We start from the raw sequence: 19,633 nt of genomic DNA on the forward strand, positions 1-19,633 counted from the left end.
TACAGGAACTTCATTATGTAGTCATTCACCTTTTGGAATAATTCCATTACTATACAAAGCTAAGCTGTGGTGGACGTGCGACTCTGTGAATATACTAAAAGCCTTATACCTCAGAATTAACTGAATCAAGTATGGACTGTATTTCAATACAGCGATTAAAATGGGAAGAGGATGGAAAATATTAATAATGAAGTCACTATAAAATATCTCGTAAATAGAGCTGGTTCCTTAGAGTAGATGTTTAAAAAGTTTCCTGGATTTATATTTACTGATATAGTAGAGCAGAGAATAAGAATTCTAAAGCCCTGATCCCATTCTGTCCTGGCTCCACAAACTCATTCCAAGTGTGACCCACCAAAGTGAGTGGCGGGACAAAGATTTTACTTGAACAGATTATTATGCAATACCTTTTTTTTTTTTTTTAGTTCGCTTTATAGAACTAGTCAGTTGTTTTAGAAAAACCATAAAATATCCAAGCCTATAATAAATTCACAATTATCTTCCTTTATGTAGCACTGAAAACCAGTGCAGTCATTCTGCAGGACTGTTTAGCACAATTACTGAACGGATTCATCATATTCATACCCACTGATTCAATAACTCCATTCTCAGTAATTGACCTTAAGTTGTTATAATTTTTCTCCCCAGTAAGAATACTTATAATCTCCAGTATAAATACACAGCTTCCAAGTAGCTTTACACTAATTTTAAGACGGAGAAGCACTTGATATGGTGGTTGTTAAAGTTGTCAGCATCACAGAATATAGAGTGACCTGGAAGAAAATCCACTGTCCTTCTTACCAAGAGATGTTGGGTCTCGGTCAGAGTCCAATCCTAAATGTGGGCAGTGCCAACTCATGGGCTGGGGTCCCAGGCAGATTAAACAAGAAGGGAGGTGAGCTGTCTCCTGATGTGGACATGGTATGGCCAATTTTCTCAGCTCTGTTGCCACTCCTTCCTTGTCAAGATAGATTGTACCTTCAAAGTGTGAGTCAGTCGAAAGCCTTTCGTTCCTTATGCTGATTTTTGTCAGAGCAACAAAAAGTAATGTGAACTACCTTAAAACGTATGGCCCATGTAGAAGACATAATAGTCTATATGCATTGCAGACAGTTTTCTAAGACAGAATATCTTGAGTAATGTTAAAGAAAGTGGAAGGACTTCTGTTCTCATGGAAGGGCAAATCTGGATGATGGGTGATATCTACCAGCCTACCTACCACCATTTAAAGGAACTGGAAGGTGACCTAGAGCAGGCGTAAGCACAGAGCATTAATCACTGAAAAGCAGCAACTGTAACAAATATGAATTTAGAAAGTATTAGGATTTTTTTTTCTAATTTAAGATGGCAAAGTGTACACCGTAGGATCTCAGAAATAAGTAGGCCATGGAATGGGTGGGCCCAAAAATATGAGTGTAATTGTCACATGAGCACAGGGAAGGGAGACAGCAGGGATTTTCGGGGAAACAGCTGACAGAAACCAGAGGGACACTCACTGCACCTGAGGGACCAAAGTACATCAGAGGATATGTATGAGTCTGCTGCTTTTCTGGTACTCCTGCATCAGTAAGTGGCTCAAGAGGCAAAAAAGGCTAAATCCTGAATAGTTTGAAACATCAGAGGACAAACTCTGCTCAGATCCTTGACTGAGCAGTCAGCTGTAAGGTACAGCATGGATCACAGGAATGCCAGGTTCAAAACCAATGGCAGATATCAATGGGAAGGACTAAGTGGATGGATGTAGCTGTTGCTGCTGCTGCTGCTGGAGGTGCTGCTGCTGGTATTACTGGTGCTGCTGCTGTTACCGGCTACTGCACACCACAGGACAGAGCTGATGGCTGGCACTGAATGTTAGCTGACTGCTGTACAAGTAACAATCAAGCCACCCTTAAAGGATCACATGAGTTGCTGCTAAACATGTCCCTAACACCCAGATCATAGACACGTGCAGAAATGGGACAATGTGACCTATGTTTGGGTGGATGGACATTTAACAGAAACTGATGTCACTGGGTCTAAATGTCAGACTAAGAATGACTTCAAAGCAATTCTTTAAATACCATTGAAGAAATAAAGGAAATATATTAAAGGAGTTGGCAGAAGAAACAGTAAGTTAAAAGAAATCAATAAAAAATGATTATGAAAATCAGAGAAAAGAGATTAAATATAAACGAGCAGTGCTTAAGGGACCCGTTGAAAGTATGGCTGTCTTCCTGGGAGCAGAGAAAGGAAGAATTAAAAAAAACCCCAATCTGAACACATAATTGTGAAAATCGTTCTATCCTATGGAATTTGCTACCTAAAACTCCAGCAAACTCAAGCAGGGTGAAAACACAGAAGCCCTCACTTAGCTGCTGAAAACTCTGAAGTAGCCAGAAAAGGAATATTATGTTACCCACAGGGAACCGATAAGGTTATCCTATTCTTATTGGAAAATACTGGAGGCTACAAAACAGTAATAACAGCTCCAGAATGGTGATTAAAAAATAAATCTGAGAGGCTGGACGCATGGTCCAGGGAGGGGGAGGGGTGAAGAGCACTTGCCATTCTTACTGAGGGCTCAGGTTCAGTTTCCAGCACCTATTAGCAGGTGGCTGATAATCATAGGGAACTCCAGGTTCATGGTCCTGGGGGACTCTTCTAGTGCACACACAGTGTCTACACAGACAAGCTGATGAACTGGTGAATAGTTCTTCATTGTATTCATATCATCACTAATAAAAAAAGAACTATTAAACACATAGTAACATGGACAGTCTTACAAGCTATTCTATAAATAGAAACCAGATAGAAAAGTTAAATAGTTCCTTTTGTGTAAAAGTGGTTCCTAGGGTTAGATAAGGAGAGGACAACATGTCCTCTGAAAAGTTTTGTGGATGGTGAAAGGTTGTGCATTTTGATTATACAATGAGCTGGTCCAATTTCACTGAAATTTGTACTTGACAATTTGTATGTAAATTATAACTGAGAAAGCTGAAACGGTTTGATGGTGGAGCATTCAGTTTAATGTATTTAAGTAAAAGTTAAACAATGTTGATGTATGAACCTGTGTAAAGATATGGTTCAGCGGCACTGTTGTAATACAGCTCCTCTGTAATTACTTATTGATTGTGCAGCGGCATATTTATTCCTTGTTAACTTAATTGAAGAAAGTTTTACCTTTAGTTCAAGAGAAAGAATCTGATAATCTTCATTCTAACCTACTGGTGTTTCACCTGTTTACAAGGGTGTCAAGACTCCAGTCAATACGAATGATCATACTGAAAATGTCATGTCACTGTGGTATCAACACAAAAGAGGTTTTTATTTTATTAATATATATTGATCATTATTAAATACCATTTTATTACCTTTTTTTTTTCTATTTCACCCCCTGGGAATTTTAACCATCTAAATTTGTCATTTAAATGTGAATCATGGAATATGTCATTAGACTACATAGGGCTTTTGTTTTTTCAGGGAAACAGAGATCCATGAATAAACACCTCACATTTGCCTCATAGGTGAGATTAAAAAAAAAAAAAAACAACAAAAAACAAAACAACCCTCACTAAGGATGCTTGAAGCAGCTGCAGCAATCATAATATTACATGTTTAACTAAAATTACATGATATGTATGCACATGCATGTGTATTAAATAGAGTTATGATACTAGAGGTAGTAATGCTATTTAACAAAACCTCTAGTACAAGACATGAGAAATTTCCTTTCCAGTTGTTAGTCAGGAGAGTCCAAGAGAGCATAGACTAATTTAGGCCATTGCCAGTGCCTTTGGTTGCCTCTCAGAATTTGAAGTTAAATCCCTATTGCTGAAAACACCACACGTGTTGGACACAGGGTTGGAGGAACTGAGCTGGGGCTGATCTGTGTGTCTCTGTGAGGACTGTCTCTCATGGTATCGGAAGGTATCATGCAAACTGTCAAGGGAGAAAAGGAATGATTAGTCCTACCTAGCTGTGACACTTATAAGTCACAGCAATGACCAAAACTGGAAGATATCCCCAAAGGTGCAATAGTGGCACTTATAACTTGGCAGTAACCAACAGCTATATATTTAGAGTTAAAGCCTGCTCATTAGGAGGGAATTCATGACTAGTACTGTAAATGTAAGCAATTACCTGTGGCTGGCTGGTCCAAAGATCTTAGAGGAGAACCTATGGCTGCCACTTCCCAAAATAAGTGCAATCTCTAAGTGCATTTTTGATATGTATCCTTATACACACACACATAAGTGTAGCTCTTACTCCATATCAAAGAAACTTTTTCGTTGTTGTTTTTTGTTTTTGTTTTTTGTTTTTTTTAAGACAGGGTTTCTCTGTATAGCCCTGGCTGTCCTGGAACTCACTTTGTAGACAAGGCTGGCCTCGAACTCAGAGTCCACCTGCCTCTGCCTCCCGAGTGCTGGGATTAAAGGCGTGTGCCACCACGCCCGGCTTCAAAGAAGCTTCTTGGCCCAGAAGACACGAGTTGTCACAGAAGGACACAACTGGTCAAATGCAAAGAATTGCTGATTTTGTGTTGCTCACCTCCAACTGCAATATCTACAATGCAATCCTTACTCTAAGGCTCAGGGGATATAGTGGGAGAGGAAGGCAGAACAGAACCTTGAAATAACACCACTAGTTGACACCTCAAGGTGGATAGGGGCGTCTAATTAAGCCCCACTCCTAGATGAAGGGTTAGAGAAAATAAGTCTTCCCTGGGACTAAGCCCCCTAATTGTTTATCTAGTATTACATGGTAAATCCTAATTTATATACATATAAATTATATATAACATATATATATTTTATATTTATTTATATATTTTATAAATATTATATATGTAACACTAAATGAACTTAGCATGTAATATTTACATATTTATCATATAGACATAAAACTATTAAACTATTAAAGAAAAGATGATCATGGATTTGAGGAAGACACAGAAAGGGAGGGAATTCAGTAAATACAGTGCACATATATGAAAATTGAAAAACCATGGAGTAAATCTGGCCAAAGAAGTAGAAAAACAAAAGAAACTGTTGAATAAAAAAAAGAACCTCTTTCTCCACATCCTCGCCAGCATCTGCTATCACCTGAGTTTTTGATCTTAGCCATTCTGGCTGGTGTGAGGTGGAATCTCAGGGTTGTTTTGAGTTGCATTTCCCTGATGATTAAGGACACTGAACATTTTTTCAGGTGCTTCTCAGCCATTCAGTATTCCTCAGGTGAGAATTCTTTGTTCAGTTCTGAGCCCCATTTTTAATGGGGTTATTTGATTTTCTGGAATCCACCTTCTTGAGTTCTTTATATATATTGGATATTAGTCCCCTATCTGATTTAGGATAGGTAAAGATCCTTTNCNAATNTNTTGGTGNCCTTNTTGTCTTATTGANNGNGTCTTTTNCCTTNNAGAAGCTTTGCAATTTTATGAGGTCCCATTTGTTGATTCTCGATCTTATAGCACAAGCCATTGCTGTTCTATTCAGGAATTTTTCCCCTGTGCCCATATCTTCCAGGCATTTCCCCACTTTCCCCTCTATAAGTTTCAGTGTCTCTGGTTTTATGTTGAGTTCCTTAGTTCACTTAGATTTGGCCTTAGTACAAGGAAATAGGAATGGATCAATTCACATTCTCCTCTATTGTTGGTGGGATTTCAAGCTTTTACAACCACTCTGGAAATCAGTCTGGCGGTTCCTCAAAAATATTGGATGTAGTACTATCGGAGGATCTCACAATACCTCTCCTGGGCATATATCCAGGAGATGTTCCAACCGGTAAGAAGGACACATGCTCCACTATGTTCATAGCAGCCTAATTTATAATAGCCAGAAGCTGGAAAGAACCCAGATGCCCCTCAAGAGAGGAATGGATACAAAAAATGTGGTGCATTTACACAATGGAGTACTACTCAGCTATTAAAAAGTATAAATTTATGAAATTCCTAGGCAAATGGATGGACCTGGAGGGCATCATCCTGAGTGAGGTAACCCAATCACAAAAGAACTCATATGATATATACTCACTGATAAGTGAATATTAGCCCAGAAACTTAGAATACCCAAGATACAAGATACAACTTGCAAAACACATGAAACTCAAGAACAACGAAGACCAAAGTGTGGACACTTTGCCCCTTCTTCGAATTGGGAACAAAACACCCATGGAATGAGTTACAGAGACAAAGTTTGGAGCTGAGACGAAAGGATGGACCATCTAGAGACTGCCATACCCAGGGATCCATCCAGCCTCCAAACGATGACACCATTGCATACACTAGCAAGATTTTGCTGAAAGGACCCAAATATAGCTGTCTCTTGTGAGACTACGCCGGGGCCTAGCAAACACAGAAGTGGATGCTCACAGTCAGCTATTGGATGGATCACAGGGCCCCCAATGGAGGAGCTGGAGGAAGTACTCAGGGAGCTGGGGGGATCTGCAACTCTATAGCTGGAACAACAATATGAACTAACCAGTACCCCCCACCCCCCCCAGAGCTTGTGTCTCTAGCTGCGTATGTATCAGAAAAAGGTCTGGTTGGCCATCAGTGGAAAGAGAGGCCCATTGGTTGTGCAGACCTTATATGCCTCAGTACAGGGGAATGCCAGGGCTAAGAGGTGAGAGAGGGTTGGTGGGGGAGTGGGTGTGGGAGGGTGTGGGGGACTTTTGGCATAGCATTGGAAATGTAAATGAAATAAATACCTAATAACAAAAAAGAACCTCTTGATTTCTTAGTCATAAACTCAGAATCTAAACAACTTTAAAAAAACAGTAGATAATGACATATTAAGCTCTTTGTATAGATACAAGTGATGTACACATTCATCTGTGAAGATGGAACTGGATATGAATGACATACCTGCACATCAGTGATCACTTTAAACCTTTATATATGCAAACATCTTTAAGCATACAAAAGAGGGCAGAATAAGCGTGTATACACTCCTTTGCATGTGTTATTTATAACTGTACCACCATCCATACCATACTCCCATGATCCATGCTTTTGAATCAGACAAAATAGACCTAGTCTTTCTTGATTAAAAAGAAGTGAAGATAAGCAACAATACAAATGCCTGCAGAGGGGACTCCTTGAGGTTATCCTACCATTCTATGATACTTAGTATATAGAATTCTCATTAGCATGCACTATAAATGACTTACCTTCAAATTACTTCTAAATATATTTGGGCAAGACCTTTCTACTTAGGATAATATAGTCACTAAGATGACTATTTGGAAGGACATGGAGCAGCACTCATCCAAATGTATGATTATCAAAAGTGCATCCAGGAGTCAGGGAATGCAGATCAGAAAGCTATCTGCTGTTCTGGATAAAACAGTATTCTCATGGGAAGCAGCTTAGCAAAGCCTGTCTCAAAGATTAGCAAAAAACCAAACAAACAAGCAAACAAACAAACCAAACCAAACCAAAAACCAAAAACACAATTTCTCAGAGACTGGGATATACAGAGTGAGAGTCTATCCCCAAAGCAAAACTCCAGGTTCTAAACTAAACTAAACTGAACTAAACAGACAACCAAGCCCTAACTGTAGCTTTTATGACTTAAAACATGGAGTTTCAGGTAATAGCCCCAAGAATGTCTCCTGGGCCACAAGAACCTCCTGCTCCTCTGACTCCTACTCATGCTGGTTTCTTATATGTATGAACACTTGTGGCATCTTAGTGCAATAAAGAAAATAAGGTAATGGTTGGATTGAATTTGCCCATTATTAAAACTGTATTTCTGGAATCTAGAAAATTTCACACAACAATATTTATCTACAGCTTAAAAACAAAGGCAATATATATATTGTTAGCAGTCGGAAAACCACATGGTTGTGTTTCAGGGGAACATTTCCATATTGCCCCATGACAATTTTCCCCTTTTAACATTCCTGATAACTGCTGGACCTAAGATTCATGATTAAACATTCACAATTCCTGCTCAAATCATGTAATTAAAATGCTTGCATCCTAACAAATTATCAAGAGTTTGCCAAATGTAGTAGGTCTACCATTATTTTTAATGAAGTTCTCATCTATATTTAAGGTGAACAAAATATTTTGATATATTTTCACACACACACACATGCACATACTCATGCATATGCAACTAAAAATGGAGAGAGAGAGAAACTGGCATCAGGGAGATGGTTTCCAAAGCTTCTGTTCAAACTCAGCACTGGGCTGAGACAGGTCAATGCGAGGGGAATGGGAAAGAAGCTTGTATATGAGAGGGGCCAAAATATCATAAAAAACATAGTCGACAGGATTTTATGACAGACTGGATGCTGGGGAATAATGCCCAAAGGTGACCTCAAGGGTGGTGAACTACGATACTGGTTTAAGAACAGATCAGTCTGGAAGGGAAGTGGCATGGGGGTTGAAATGATGCACAGGATTTATGACAGGTGATGTTTAGAAGTGACCTCAAATGCAGCTAGACCTTAACCAACTAGTGAAGACAGCACTAGAGCCAGGATCAAGGAGTCTCAATGTGCTACACATGGTAGACTGACCCTGGGTACCTTTGCTTCTAAGGGTTTGAGAGAGCCAGTGCAGCTTCACCCCACCTCCATGATCACATACTGAATATGTAGCTACTTGATTCTACCCTGATTTAAGGTAGACATCAGCTACTCCCCAGGCTCCTCAGGTCCACAAGAGCTACCTGACATGCATCAGAGTCACACTACCACATGTGCCATCACCCTCACAGTACTCAGAGCCATGGTAACACTGCAGGGGACACTGCTGTTCAAAGGTAGCAGTGTTCAGCCAGCCACCAAACAATCTGGACACAGACCACTGGCATGTAACCAGGAGAGCAATCCAGATACGGTGAACAGTACAGAAGGAAGTCTACACCATGGAGAATGAGGGGCGATGGGCACACTAGCCATCTCTCCCAAGGCAAGCAGAGAGAGAACATTTTTTGGAAATGCTGAAGCCCCATGACTTTTAAAGCCAACATAGATTATGTAGTAGTGTTTTTACCCATGCTAGTTTGATTTCATTATCAAGGTGCCAACTAAACACTAAAGATGGGCAAGAAAGTGACAACAGCAGTTTCTTTTAAAAACATTTCAATCATCTGGGTCTTTGAGAAATGGCTTGGAAAGCAGGAAGACAAAAAAATGTTATGGTGTTTATTGTAACAAACCATAATGCGGTCTGTAAACAACTTTATGTGTTGATCTGCCTGACTTAAAAGATACCTAGATAGCTAGTCAAATATTTCTGGCTGTGTGTTGAGAGTGTTCCTTCCTCAAGGAGAGCAAGCCTAGAATTAGTTAGTCTCTCACCTGCTGGGTGAGTACCATCCAGATCTCTGAGGGCCTGGATAAAACAAACAGGTGGGGATTCTGTTCCTTTGAGCTAGGTCATCCATCTTTTTCTGCCCTTAGATGTGTGAGCTCCCGATTCTCAGCTTTTAAACTACACTCACTGTACAGTGGCTCCCTTGGATCTCAGGCCTTCGGAGTCAGTCTCTGAGACCCAGAGACAGCTCCAGCTTTCCTGGCTCTCAAGCTTCCAGAGGGAAGACCATAAGGCCTCTTAGTATCCACAAGGAGACATGACAATTCCCACAGTAAACATTTTCTCCTATATATTTCTGTTTCTTATAGTTTCCCTACCCCCAGAGAGGAGACATGGGAACTGAAAGGAAAAGAAGTATTGGGAGAAGTGGACTAGAGAGAAACAAAGAAGAACCGTCAAGAGAGAAAAGGGGTACGGTGGGAGAAGGAAAGAGGGAGGGCTCAAAACACAAGCTTTGGGGAGGACAAGAGTGGAGATGTGTGTGGGTTTCTTTCAGGGAAACAAGGGTTGGCAGTAAACACTTTTTTTTTTGATGTAAGGGGAGAGGAAGGAAGTGATTCATGCACAATTCAAGACTCATGCATTAGTGCTGCTGAGATGTTTCAACAGAGATAGAAGACAGCTCACGGAAGAGTGTGTATAGGAGGCGAGGTAGTGAGCTGTTTCAAGGAGGATCTGTGAGGAACAGGAGCCTTGAGCAGCAGGAGGAATAGGGAGAGGGCCAGCTGAACCCAGGCAAGGGCTGGAATGTTTCTCTCCATCACACAGGCTCGTGCGAAATACAGTTTCAAATGTGTTCACAAATGTGTTTCACAAATGGGGAGGAAGGGGAAGGCAAGGAAGTTATAAAGATTGTATGGAGGGAGAAAAACTAGTTCTACAGAAGGCACCAGGCAAAGACTCAGGTTTATTATTCTAGAAGAGAGATCAAAGAGATTTCCACAATCTTATTATTTATATTAAGATAAGAAAGAAGCTAGAAAAAGGTTTCCATTTTTAACTTAAAAATATTTATTTTATTTTTGTGTACGTGTGTGTCTGTGTGTGGGTGGGCATAGGAGCAAGGGTGCCATGGAGGTCAGAGGATCTCCCTAGAGATGGACATATAGCTGGTTGTGCACTGTCCGATGAGAGTGTTGGAAACTCAACTCTGGCCCTGTGCAACAGGAAGAGCAAACCTTTCTAACTGTTGAGCATTTGAAGACTGTAGAAGGTAAGAGAATCATCAGGCATTGGTACTAGCTGTCTCATGCCTGTGGCTTACACACTTATCATCTTTTGGTTTTAGGATCAACAGAGTAAAAAGTGTATTTATTTCATCTTTATATTGGAAAGGAATCTAGGTACTACCACCATTCTTTAGGAAAACCCACAAAGTAAATATATAATTCCTCAAGATTATTCTATACAGAACTATGCTCGTTATGCAGATTCTATTCTTTAAAGTTCTATTCAATTATAAACATGAAGTTAGTCTTTACAACTCAGATTGGGACTTTGATGTAACTACAGAAACACATTGGACACTTTGGTCCTCATTTCAAACCATCACTTAGCACAGACATCCTTCATCATTTACTGTCTATTCCACAGTATTAAATGGTTATGTGTTTAAGCCCTTCTGAGCTATTTCAAATGGTAACAACCCAAGAAAGACTGCCTACCTAACACCCTTTTTGAGCACAGCACCGTACATGGCCCACTTCTAGGTGGGTAAAATCAAGGCAAGGAAAAGTGAAGGTGCTCCCAGATTATTTAATCTTGTAATATTCACACCCAGTTACAAGTAATTTAGGACTTTCCTCTAAGCCAATTAAAAAGAAAGTGCTCAAGAGCAATCTAAACAAGATCAAAGGCCACTTAACATAATGAGACAACGTGGCCATTATGGACTGCCAAGTGATGAGAAATTGGCCTGGCCTTAAAGGTAAATGACTCTCGGATATTTACTGTTTATGGCAGCAGCCTTTGAAGGCAAGTGCAAGACTTTTAATTAGGAGTACAAGGAGAAACTATCAAAGCTGCTATTTCTAAATTTTTTATCTAAAAGTAAGAAAGAAAAGCTTCATTGAATTAAACATTCAGACATGCACTGCTCTTGACCATGGGTGAGTCTGTGAGAGGCGACAGAAAGGGATGGAGAGGTGGAAAGTGGCCATGTGCTCCAGCCTTCGGGGACTTCTGATGCTGTGCCTTGGAGTGCTTCCTACATTAACAAACAGCAGAATAATGACAGCACTCACTCGTGCTCCCCAAAGAGAAGGAGGGTGACTCCTGGGTGGAATGAAGGTTTTCATGAAGAGGGGATTTTTTGATCACCCCAAGAACTACTGAGTCCACATCACAAAAGATGTACCCTCGAGTTTGCTCATATTTCCTGTGACCACAGCTTAGTTTGAAAGGAAGAAAAGAAAAAGGAGGGAAATACACTAGTTATTTCAAAACAGAAGCTGAAAGTTTGTATGAATTAAATACATGTTCATTGAGGAAACTGCTCGAAGAAAAGAATACTTTGTTTGAAACCAGGTGTTTATGGAAATGTTTGTAAGGTAGGTAGTTCATCTTTTTAAAACACATATTTATATTAGACTCAAAATTAGAAATTCCTACCTTGAGCATTCAGAGGCAGTTTGTTAGGAGTGTTGGAACACATTCCTAAAAACTGTGTGTATATACATATGTATTTATTATAATTATATATGCAAACCATTCACCTATTCAGTTACAGAATAAATGGTATCAGGAGTAACACTTCCTAGCAAAACTTCCAAGAAAATTGTGTAACAAAAAATCATTTGAAATATATGTGTTTTAGGAAAGTCTGGCAGTACTCCACTTTCCTTGTGTTTTTTTTTTTTTTTTTTTTATTTACGAATGTAGGTGAGCAAGCACACGTGTGCACGTGCACGTGAATGCCCGAGGTGGGAAGTAGGGCGTCTTCCGTAATCACGTTCCACTTTACTTTCTCAGACACAGTCTCTCCCTAAAGCTATAGTTCACTCGTTGATTTGGTTAGATCGGCTGGCCAGCAAGGTCCAGAAATCCACTTGCCTCTGCCTCCCCAGAGGGATTACAGGTATGCATTACTTCACCTGTGGGTGCTGGGGATTTAAATTTAAATACTCATGGTCATATGTCAAGCATTTTGTCTATTAAGCTATTGGCAACTCTTCACCCCACCATTTTTTAAGCCACATGGACAAAGCAATGAAGAGGAGGTGAAAGTAAGCAGCCTAAAATGCTACCCAGACATCCCCTCTTGTCTTCAGGTCTGTTTTGACACAGAACTGAAGAACCATGCATAAAGGCAAGTCAGCTCACTCTATCATATACCTTTGTATCTATTCCACTTGGGACAGATGTGAAAGCCCTGTTGTGAAAGAAGTAACATAGAAGCAAAGCTTTAAATCACCCACTACCCCATCCAAAATTTTAAAAAGGAATGCTCTCTCTAAATTCATTTCCAACTTAAAAGGCCCACATTAGAATTATTCTTAACACAGTTCAGAAATACCTATTTCTTCAGCTACTGCTTGCCCTTTTACGGTTTTCCTTTCTGAAAGCTTGAAGACAATCATGGCATATTAACACAAGTATATATATACATAATTCATAAATACAAAGGCATGCTTGTGTTTTGGAGTTAACACACAAAATATTTTACTGCTAAGAGAGCGACTGGAAGAGTTTAAAGACTACTGCTTGTGGTCTTGATGTATCTGTGGAGTGCCGATCCGGATACATGCAACTAGCAATAACAATTCACACTAAACAATCAGCTAACTGTGCTCTCCTCAATACAGTGCTAACATTCCCCTTTCCCCCTACTAAGCTTAAGAAACAACTCAATACCTCTCAATTAAGGAGACCACTACATTCTTCCTTATTCCAGTCTCATTTCAGAGTATTTCAATAATTTAAAATAATCCTTCTTCAGATGGATGGCTTCATTATTCAAGTCCCTTTGTTGTCCCAGATGATAACAATTACTAAACCAGGACTTTAGAACGCTGCCTGGTTTCCAGAGTACTATGTGTTATGAACCAAGTACTCGGGAGAACTGTTAGAATTACAAATGTATGGAGATATTACACGCTCTTCTTTATATGAGGGGCCAAAGACAAGGATGAGCCCCATCATGCTTTGGGGAAAACTCAAAGGATGCTGAGTTGGCCACAAGCTCCTGGGCTTGGCTGTGGGGGAGGCTAAAGTTTCTTTGTGAACTATTCTTTTGGTTTCAGAGCATCCTTCTCATTTCTAGGTCCTGTTGTACATACCCTTCCTGTCAAACTGACAGGACTTATCAATCCTGTGCCCACAAAGAAGAGAACCCCAGCTTGGGGACAGGCCTAAGATGATATTTTAAATAGAGTGATAGTAAAGAAAACAGCATCTTCCATATGGTTTAGTGTTTTGATTTATACCTCTGCCCTTTCTGCTGCCCTTTCTTTCTGCTGATCTTTCTCAAATACAATCAGCACCATTATAGGAATTGGCACTGTCAAATATTTTAAAATTATGGAAAATCTGTAATAGACAATTCATTAATTTTCCTATGTCCACTTGCAGGGTGGCTGCCAGGTACAAAAAGATTCCGAATTGACGTTATCTAGAGGACAGAGTAGAAGAAGACAGAGTGCGCATGCATGTGCACACACACACACACACACACAGACACACAGACACACACACACAAACCAGAAACAAAATGAGAGCACTAAGAACACGTAATCGTTGGTCCAAAGAGCAAGAGGGATGGATCTCTTACACAGAAGTGAGTGTACACACTTCCCTGACTTTTGTGTAAGCACATGTAATCAGAGCTGAAGAGAAACAAAAAATCCTCCAAGCTACTTGTATGATTTCCCCAAATACACTATTAGAAATTAGTATCTTAAGTTAGCTTATGTAATGTTTATTGACTACCAAGGTGTGTGTGTGTGAGGACAGATTTATTCCTAAAATTTGGACAACTCTTCACTGATAGAGCCATTACAGTAATTGCACTGGATCTGTTTATTAATTTGTCACAATTAAGTCAATACGAGCTTTACTAATGTCCTATTACTTGATTAGTTTTGAAAGCGATTATCTTAAGAACTCGACTTAATTGGAAGCCTCTCAATTTACAAGGTACATTAAACTCTCAGTTGCATCTTAAAATTATTCAACACATGCAGGTCAATTACCAGTAATCACTGTTTTGTACAAATGTTCCATAAAATCCATGGCATGGCATGACAAGGAGGGAGAGCGCTGTTTAATTAATAATGTGAAACTTCCATTGACATTTTCAGCATAAAAGGGCAAGATGGGTCTCCGCAGAGTCTTCTCGAATGGAAACCTGTTCTCAAAAACACATAAAGGAACACACACAACTCCCCATCTTGAAGATGAAGACAATTTGTTGTGATTGCCAAATCACCAGATTGCACTGCCTGTACCCACGCTGTGCCACACACTTACTTCCAGATTCATAAATTACAAAGAATTCTTAGGACTGTCCTATCATTGTCCCTTCTCTAGTTAATAAGAGACTACAGTCAATTATCATCCATCCCATTTTCCAGAACAGATCAACTGCAGCTTTTACTATACAAGCAGCAGACACTGTGCAGTTAGTGCACCAGTGAGACAGGGCGGCCTTTACAAATTATTGGCAGAAGTCTAAGAATTTTATATCATGCTTTCAACTCCCACTCAAAGAGTCAATGCATCCAGTTGAATACTTACAATGATTAGCAATCACAGGGGCTGATAAAGTACCTATAGGCCTACTGTAATTTTCAAATATCTTTTCAAACTACTTCATAAACTTTTACATCTTATTAATTGGCTATTTGAAAGGTTTGCCCCACACTAACAATCTAGTCTTGAGATCAATCACAGGAAAATTGACTGCTGGCTCGTTAAAAACCTTGGGAAGTCAATTCCTTTGAAATGTTGATTCTAATGCTGGTCTGCAGAGGCACCGAATGAATTTATATGTTATGACTTGTCCAAAATCTAAGTTCTACACACAGAAATAAATTTAAAAGTGCCAAGGCTGACTTGCTAGCAAGTGTATGAGCAGGTGAACATAGCGAACCAAGCTGAAAATGGTAAACACTAGGTTTGTACATCTGAATACTTTTGTGTTCCATGTATTCAAGCTCATGTGACTGTCACTGCATGATATTTCCTGGTGATTTATCTATAATATTTATTATATAAATATTTATATATTATATATACTCAATGATAAATATAAATATCATCATATATATATATATATGCATACTTAAATACTATAATTAAGGAATTGGCTGTACTTAACACACTCTCCTGTGTTTTAAATCAAGGTTTTGTATGCTTAAAACTGAAATTTAAAGAAGACTTACTTAGTTGAATTCCAGCCCTTCAGTTGATACATACTCAAGTACTTTTTAAAGGGGTTTTGGTAAGCTTAAGATGAACTGTATCTAAATTGCCTACATACCACCTCTGATCCATTGTTTCATTCAAGAACTCATATTTATCCTTAAACTCAAGGACCTTTGGAAGAACATAAAATACTTAAAACTACCTAATTCTTGGTGGAATGCACCACCAACTGGGACACTGCTTTCACAAGTCAATTTTCTGGCCCCGTGGTCCTAGGACAGCAGGTATCTGAGAGGACATGGGTTCAGTCACAAGGGAAGCTGAGATGCAGGAGAAATATGGAAGTCTAAGCTTGTGATCAGAGGTGGATGGGGTCTTATGTTTACTCTGGAAACTAAAAAACACTTTAAAATCCATTCACCATAATTAAGTTACCTTCAATTATGACAGAGGTGGAAAGAAAGGAAATAGTTCTGGCATCCTGAAGCTCTTCAGGTTCCTACAGCTTCACACTATGGGACTAAGAACATTAAAAAGCATTGTGCATTCAGACTGCTCCATCAAGAAAGTACACTGAGGAAGTACACAACGTACACTGAAATGAGGTGTCGATCACCTTGGTGTCCACATGTAATAAGTAAATGCCTTTGGTTTGATTGTGAATGCCTGGCAGAGACACAATGATCCAAAGATCAGTGAGAGGATTAACTGACCTCAAAGGAGGTCTTGGCTCCCTCTTTCTCATCTGGAGGGAGGAAGGGCCTTGCCTCTGCCTTGGTACTTCCTTCCAGGTTCCTTGCCACTCCTAATAAAGTCCTGTTGCCTGAAGGGACAACTATGTTTTTCTGGAAGTGGCTTTGCTTTTAAATAGTTACCCCGAAGTTCTTAATTAAATTTAATTAAGAATAACTTTCATTTTTCTCTCTGCTAAGATGGGCCAACATTTGTTTTGTCTTCACACTGAACTAAAAAAAAGGGGGAGGTGAGGGATGGTATGGAAGAGGTACAGGAGAAATAAAATCTTCTGGAAAAAAAAAATCAATATTTGGAATTAACTATGTTTTTAAAGAAAGCAACAAACTGCTTAGAGGTAAATAGAAAATTTTCATATAGACTAATGAAAACATATTAATCATAGACACAGAATATGTTCCCCTCTCTGCAAATGTTGGGAAAGGCCGCTATAAGGAGCAGCTCTGAGACCTTTCTTTCTAACTGCTACTGAGTGAAGTCATTCCTCACCATGATGGTTGTTTTCAGAGTCTGGGCTTGGACCAACAGCAGCAGCTTCTGAATCAGTCTGAACCTGGTTAGAAAAGCAGGTTACAGCATCTCACTAAAACCATCGACCCACAAGCTGGGCATATGGTTACAGCACTTGAACAAGCTTTCCAGGCCACACACGCTGTGACATTTGAAAAGTTTGCTTCTACTAAAGTTGGAATTTTAGGCACTCATTTTCTGGTATTTGTATATTTCAGTAATTGAACTGACTGTGCATGAATAGAGAAAAATCTCCGAAGGCAACTGAGAGGAAACAAAGCTGTATTCGATGTTAGGATGCCTGCCCTTAAGCACAGGGACCTTACTCCAAATCGACTTAAAGATGGGACAGTGGATGACAGAGCCTGACTTTAAAAACTTCCCAAGTTATTTCGGAACACTGGGGAAGTTGAGAATCACTGACATAAAGTGACCGAGTTAGACAGCAGAATTAGAATAACCTAATAACTAGGAAATAGGTCTATGTGAGTATTTATGGCTGGAACACACACCTTTTCTGTGATTAGATTTGTACTACAGTAATTAGGCAAGAGGCAGTGTGTTGGACCTCGGAAAGAACATAACACTTACTGCCTGAAACTTATCGCAATGCTAATTAATAGAGACAATTAAAAATCAATAAAAATTTAGGTAATCAGTTTAGCCTGGATCTCATGTACTAGACCTGAAATAAAAATAAAAAATATGAACAGTTTGAGCATGGAGCTATGTCATACAGATGCTCTGTATTTTCTCTCAGTTCTACACAAACCCAGGCTCTTTCCTGGTAAGGGCAGGAGAACTCACTTCACAGAGGAGAACTGGGTGCTTGAAAGCTGAAGACCACTATAAAGGGTCATGACCACCAATTTAACTCTGGCTGTACTCTACCTAATGGTAGAGCAAGAGAGAGTCTCTCTGTCCCCCACTTTTGCTCTTATGAAGGCTTTTCGGCTAGATGTAGGAATTCCATTTATACAAGTGTGATGCACAGGAAAAAGAACATTCAAGTTTTAATTAGTTAATAACAATTAATGACCCATTCATCTGGGGTTTGTAGACGTTGTCTTGGAATTTCCTAAAGGATCGCTAAGACACGAATAAAGCCAACTGTCAGATGAAGCTCAGAGTCTATGTGTGTGCTTAGATCACTGATATAATCTGGTCTAAGACAAGATGCTTCATCTTTTTCAGAGAGAACAGTTAAGATATAAAGGAGTAGTGGGACATATGGATCTCTGGACTGGAGGAGTCTATTCCAAGGGCTCACTGAGAAGTCAGGAGGGGAGGGAATACTAGTGAGAGCTAAGGGTTAAAAAAGAGTTTAGGCTCATCCCTGCACCAAATACCACCCTCCGGTGAACAGTGCTATCCTTTTTGCTTTGTACATGAAGGGAACTTCTCCCCTGCCCCCCAAATTACAGGTTACTGCATGTAGCAAAAGACAGAATAACTGGCCTTTCTGCAGGCAATGATTCTTAAGAAAGTTCAGCTTGAAACAATTAATATGCCAATTTAGTATTTTTTGAAATGCTATGTCCTTGTCTCCCTCACTTTATATGCCACTTTTATGTATAGCATTATCCTCAATACTGAGAGTAAGGCTGGGCATCAGGAATGACTCCAACCTGTGTTTCTTTCTTGTGTGTTACTCTGCAATATTTCTCTCATGTATTAATTGGATTTCCACAAAAATCTTTTTGAGTTCACCATTACTGCTATTATTTTAGATTTAGTCATGAAAAGACAAACTCAAGACAGTTAAAAAAAAAAAAGGCCCAAGTTTTAAAGTCATGGGGTATTATCAATGAATACTCGGTTGCATTATTGGGAAGGAGCAGCTAGAAATGAGTTGCCGTTTTATTTTTTCCCCCATTTGAGAGATTACATTTATTTTACAAAATTGTCCCTGGTAAAGCAATTCTCTGCTTAGAGTTGTAATTTCTAAAGGAAAAAAAAAAACATTCTTTAGCTGGAAGAGTGCTTGCATGGTGTGCACAAAGCCCCAAGTAAGATCCCAGCTCAATAAACAAGGTGTGCTGCTGCTGAGCTATGAGGAGCCAGGAGCACCAGAAGTTCAAGTCACCCTTGGGTACGTGAGCAGTCTGAGGCCAGCTTCATACATGAAACTCTGCCTCAAGTACAAGTGAAGAAGAATCCCTTTAACTAGCTGATATACTAACTACTATAGTGAACTATTCCAGGAAAGAAGGCTTGTTAATTAGAGACCTTTACTTACTTATTTTTTCAGAGTGAGAAATACGTGGTGCTCTTTAAATGATATCAAAGCCTTGATCAAGGATTTGCCGACCCTATCTATTTCTCAAATTAAAAGAAGAATGTCTGACTTGCATGGAGCAGAGTATTCAAAAGGACTACAGGATGGTGCAGGAGCTGAGGCTATGCATAACCCCAGCAAAGACCAACTAAGAGAAAGAAAAATGGCCTCCCAGATGTCCAACTCAATGCCAGCCTTCCTGCCCATTATATTCTTTCCATTCTTTCCCACAGAAACCCTTTTACATATCTGAGGTCTGTAACAAAGTTAGGAGAAAACTGGCCATTTCCCAGACCACTTGCTTACTGATTTCCCCACCTCTTATCCTGCACTGGCAGTAATGTGTTGTGCAAGACCACACCTTGGTCGCAGGAGTTGTACTAAGCACATCACTTTTAAGATCTTTTTTTTTTTTTTTT

The 19,633-nt window shown here is 39.5% G+C and overlaps 1 protein-coding gene across 2 annotated transcripts in view; it reads right to left on the reverse strand.

Moving 5' to 3' along the window:
• The window catches only part of Man1a1 (mannosidase alpha class 1A member 1), a 173,176-nt gene that overhangs the window by 49,278 nt on the left and 104,265 nt on the right, over window positions 1-19,633 (reverse strand). The window lies entirely within an intron of this gene.

Source organism: Mus caroli, chromosome 10 (assembly GCF_900094665.2).
Source record: "Mus caroli chromosome 10, CAROLI_EIJ_v1.1, whole genome shotgun sequence".
Classification (NCBI taxonomy): Eukaryota; Metazoa; Chordata; class Mammalia; order Rodentia; family Muridae; genus Mus; species Mus caroli.